Source organism: Triticum aestivum, chromosome 4A (assembly GCF_018294505.1).
Source record: "Triticum aestivum cultivar Chinese Spring chromosome 4A, IWGSC CS RefSeq v2.1, whole genome shotgun sequence".
Lineage (NCBI taxonomy): Eukaryota > Viridiplantae > Streptophyta > Magnoliopsida > Poales > Poaceae > Triticum > Triticum aestivum.
This window is the reverse complement of record NC_057803.1, coordinates 140486352-140491749: the sequence shown is the minus strand read 5'-3', so window position 1 is coordinate 140491749 and position 5398 is coordinate 140486352. Positions and strand designations below refer to the sequence as shown.

Below are 5398 nucleotides of genomic sequence, written 5' to 3'. Positions count from 1 at the left end.
AATGCGGACCCTGTTTTTCTGTTTTTTTTCTTCCTACATCCGGATGGCGCCTAGCACTGGCCAAAGAGATATCATTGTGGTGTCAACTACAATTAAAATGGGTTTACAGGCTGTGCATAATGTTGGGGATCGTAGCAGAAATTTAAAATTTTCTACGCATCACCAAAATCAATCTATGGAGTCATCTAGCAACGAGAGAGAGCGAGTGCATCTTCATACCCTTGAAGATTGCTAAGCGGAAGCGTTTAAGAGAACGGGGTTGATGGAGTCGTACTCGTCGTGATCCAAATCACCAATGATCCTAGCGCCGAACGGACGGCACCTCCGCGTTCAACACACGTATGGAGCGGAGACGTCTCCTCCATCTTGATCCAGCAAGGGGGGAGAAGAAGTTAATGGAGATTCAGCAGCACGACGGCGTGGTGGTGGAAGTAGCGGGATCCCGGCATGGACATATGCTGATTGCGATGGAAACCGAGGCAAACACACACCAAAAAACTGTATAAAACTCACAGACTCTTAAAAAATTGCCTCATGCGGATGACAAAATTAACTACACATTTGAGGCTTTTTTTTGTTACCAAAAAATAATATTATGTGCAAACAATCAAAACATCTTTCCAAAAATATAATCAGGTGCAAACAGTCAAAACATGTATGCTCATATTTCTAAATAAAATAAAATAAACTACACTTTTAAGTTTTTGTTTTATATTTCCTACAAACATAGTCATATTTCAGGTACAATGACCAAGGAAGATCATATAAAAAATAAAATTTCATTTTAGAAAATTAAATAAACTAACAATGAGATTTTGAATATTCATAAGAAAAAAATGAATATAGGGTCTCACCTAAAAGAAATATTAGCCTGTTAGATTTCATCAATTTAATTTAAAATTGATACAGTAGGATAATGTTTTAAATTTTGAAATTTTGTTATTAATGTCATGAAATGAGATTTGGCATAGTAAAAATCTCTTATTCTATGCAGGAAGGGTACAATTCAAGCTAGAAAATCCACACTAGCAGTAGATACTCTATAGCTATCAATCCATGTACAAAACAATGCATGCCTTTGTAACTTTTTTTGGCACTATTAAACTTGAACAGGGAAATTAAGCTTTATTAATATTTCATATTCACAGTTTATGCTATTAGTGCTTCTTCGCTGTGTTCAAATGGTGGGCGTATACCTGTGTGGGGACTTGAACCATCTTTTTAAGATTGAGGCATTTTTTCCCGTTGCAACGCACGGACCCTTGTGCTAGTCTATTCCTCTTAATAATAAAGTATGGATTGACTCCGTGGGTTCACCGTCACAATACGCTTTCGTCCAGTCATAATACGTTTTTACGATTCATATAGACAAAATCATAATATAAACGAGGTGGTACTAATTAGCTCTAGCTAGATTGGTTGGTTGATTCGTGTCAACAGGCGCTCTCTTCCGAAAGTCCACCAATTACGTGGCCTCGACCTCATTGCTATCAGCAGCGGCGGCAAGCATGCAACGGCAAGAGGAGTCCAACGAGGACATCGTGATCGTGGGAGCCGGGCTCACCGGGCTCGCCGCCGCGCTCGGGCTGCACATGAAAGGGGTGAGGAGCGTGGTGCTGGAGTCGTCCCCGGCGCTCCGGGCCTCGGGGTTCGCCTTCGCCACCTGGCCCAACGCCTTCCGCGCGCTCGATGCCCTCGGCATCGGCGACCAGATCAGAAAGCTCCACCTGCACATCCAAGGGCTGCGCGTCATGTCGGCGTCCACGGGTGAGATAGCGAAGGAAGTGGACTTCAGGGACGAGTTCCGCTGCGTCAGGCGTGATGTGCTGTTGTAGGTCCTGGCGGCGGAGTTGCCGACGGTCACCATCCGCTACTCCTCCAGGATCGTGTCCATCGACGACGGCGCCAAGATGCTCCACCTCGCCAACGGCTCGACTCTCCGGGCAAAGGTGCTGGTCGGCTGCGACGGGATTAACTCCGTCTCCGCGGTGGCCAGATGGCTGGGGCTCACCAAGCCGTCGCACCCCGGGCGCTCCGCCACGCGGGGCCTCGCGCGTTACCCCCGACGGCCATGGTTTCCCGCCCAAGTTCTTGCTAGCCGGCGTGGCCTGGGTACTTGGGCGGCAGAACGGCTTGTGGTGGCACGGCGGCACGATGGTGCATGCGACGCGGCCTTGGCCCATCGCAGTGGTGCCAAGAACACGATGCTCGCGGCCAGGTAGGCCAAGGCGCGTGGGCTGTTCGGGAACGCGGTTGCCGTTGGTGCATGGTGGTGACGGTCAGGAGCAGTGCAGCAGCGACTCCTGCAGACAGACGTGTGATGCTCGCAACAGCGCACGGGAGGCGGAGGCATGCGAGTGAGAGCCGGCGACGCACATCAGATGGCAATGGCATTGAGGCTCAGCACCGGCACACCAGCGGCAGCCAACAACGCAGCGAGCGGCTGCATCGAGCCGTGATGCGAAAACCAGCATTCCAGCAGTTGCCTGACAGCCCGAGCATGCACTGCTGCGGAGCCAAAGCACGGCGGTGAGTGCAACCTGTTCGGGAACGGCTGCATGCTGGCTAACACTCGAGGCAGCTCCCAAACAGTAATATTTCTACATATATTACACACGTATTCTATTTGTTTCTCTTCACAATTTTTTAATTTCATCGTACATATAGCAATGTATGTATATGCACAGTGCCAATGCATATGATAACAATGCAAGTCCCTCCCATTGCATGTTGTATTTTTTATATGGATTACATAGTTCTGCAAGTGCACATATATATGCCAACAAAGCTAGCTTATACTGGATTTTATTACTATTGTGCTCAAGCTACAGTATGAAGCTTTAGTTAGCACTTAATTACTCTTCTTGCTATGCTTGCAGAGGTAGAGGGATCATGCCTCATATGCAGAGTTACGCCTCATATGCAGAGTTACGTATACTTCAGAATCGGGTGCAATTTCATCGTATTTTTATTTACTTTCTACGGCTTCTTCTCCAAGTGCATATTTAGTGTATATATGTAGAACAATGACATCTATGCTGATATGTGTATGCAACTCTCCTTATTTTGTTAGTTTCTACAAGGGTCTGTCACAATTTTGTTTTATTTGTCTGGGGTGATTTATTTCCCACTGCTTGTAATTTGTGGTAGAGAAATTGAGAGGGAGGCCCCACTGTGAGAGTTTGCAGTTTGTGTGTTGATGTTTTTTTTGAACAATCATCGGAGGGGAGAGGATCCCCACCTGAATATATTACTCAAAGGTGCCCGATGGGAAAATTGCAGAATACATTATAGATTACAGCGAGAGGAGATGTACAGGCGCCAAGACACGGCAGCCTCCCTACTAACGTGGTCCTTAAATCTGAAGGACCAAAGCGTGAAATCAGAGATAATGTTCCGAATAGTATCTAGGGGGGAGTGTATCTCGTTACGGAAAACACGAGCGTTTCTGGAATCCCAGAGCTTCCAGAGGACGGCAAGGGTGACAGTAGGCCAAATGTTGATGTCGAGGCCTACCGGAGTAGGAGTATCCCAGATGAGGTCAATGTGGTTAGGGGCCTGGAGTCCCAGTATGGACCAGACCTGGCCCGTGCATGGGCAGAGTAGAGCGAGGTGCGCCGCATCCTCAGAAGACAAGTCACATCGAGGGTAAGACGATCCCGAGGTAATGGTCTTGCGATGTAAGTTCGCCATCGTGCTTACCCTGTCACGATAGAGGAGCCAGCCGAAGATCCTCACCTTGATTGGTGCCTTGGATCCCCAAATGTGCCCAGCGTTGAGGTCAAGCTCATGGTCAGAGGAGAGCAAAGAGTAGGCGCACCTCGAGGTGAACGAGGAGCCGTGGATGAGGAACCTGTCGTCGGGCGCATTGCTTGTGGTAACATCCTGCAAAAAAGACAAAACAGACGCAAGCTCGGCAGAAGCCACATTGGTTAGGCGGTTCCGCAGAGTAGCGAGTAAACCATTATGCATGACATGAGATACCAGGACAGAGGGAGCAGTGGAGTGAGAGAAAAGGTGGGGGTATTTTTCTGCAAGCGGAGTCGGCAAGAGCCAAGTGTCGAGCCAGAAGAAAGTGGAAGTGCCATTGTTAGTAAGGACGAAAGAAATTTTACGAAGGTGGTATAGTTGTTGGTTAACGATTTTCCAGAGGTAGAGGAGGAGGGGGGGTTGGTGGCCTAGATGTGAAGTCGAGAGAGTAGTGTTGAAAGAACCAGTTGACCCAAGGTAGGTTAGGTTTTTGAAGAAGTTTGAAGGCGAATTTCATGAGAAGGCAGTTGTTTGTGTGTTGATGTTGCTTGCGGCGGTGAATGAAAAGCCGGTCGTGTAGCCGTCTGTTGCGTAGTTATGTGCCGATATTGCTCGCGGTGGTGAATCGGAAGGCCGGCCGTGTAGCCGCCTGTTGCGTACCATGGTGGCAGTGGTCAGCCCTGTGAGGAGGAAAGAGAAGATTGGCATGTAGATCAGTGGGTAGCAAGAGTTTCGCGCTGATCACGTGCCCCTCAAGCACAGGCACGCGAAGATAGACGACAATAAGATTGATCATACGGTTGCGGCTAAAAGTGTAAGTGGTCACGGGGGAGGGGGGATTGAGGAAAGATGGCATGGAACTCACCAAAGTAAATGGGAGGGAACCGATGAGTGGGGAGGGATGCATCGGTGATGGAAGATGGGTCTGGTTGCTGAATTGCTAGCCAGGAGAGCAAATCGGCCAGTTGTGGTTCATGAAAATTTGTGTTCGCTCCGTAGAAAAGCACAAGCATAGAATATGTATACCCGTTGCAACGCACGGGCTCTTTCCCTAGTCTATCCCTAATAATAAAGCACGGATTGACTCCGTGGGTTCACCGTCACAATACGCTTTCTTCTTATGTCATAATATGCTTTTAGAATTTGTCGCGCCCTTTTTATATAAAACCCCTTGTGGTGTGGGGAATTCAACCCGCAGTCCAGTAGAAGTAATAATAAAGAAACGATTCGGGAATCCCTTCCTTATCCCGACCGCGCCACCGACGCTCCCGTCGCCAGCCACGGATTGCAATGGCGCCGCTCCTCTCCAGCGAGTCGTCGATGGGATACATAGAGGAGGCGTTAGGAAAGAAGAAGGGCAGGGAGAGCGGGGTTGACCTAGGTCCCGGCGGACGTGATGCCGGGGTCCGTACGCCCGCTACCTGTTCGACCCCATGCAGGCTGTCTCAAGTGGTAGAACTAGGGAAGAAGAAGGGCAGGGAGAGCATCAACAGCCAATGGAACAAGACGAACGGGACTTGGCCGAGGATTAACCCCACGAACGGAGAGCCGAACAAACATGGGATGAGTGAGGACACCCACGGCGTCGGCTGATCAAGGGGAACCCCGCCGATGAGCCCGCTGGAGACCCCCACCGCCCACAAGGCGG

At 49.1% G+C, this 5398-nt stretch overlaps 1 pseudogene; it reads left to right on the top strand.

Annotated features, from left to right (window-relative positions):
- Positions 1-1508: 1508 nt before the first annotated feature.
- On the top strand, positions 1509-2361 carry LOC123083764 (monooxygenase 2-like; annotated as a pseudogene).
- Positions 2362-5398: the final 3037 nt, after the last annotated feature.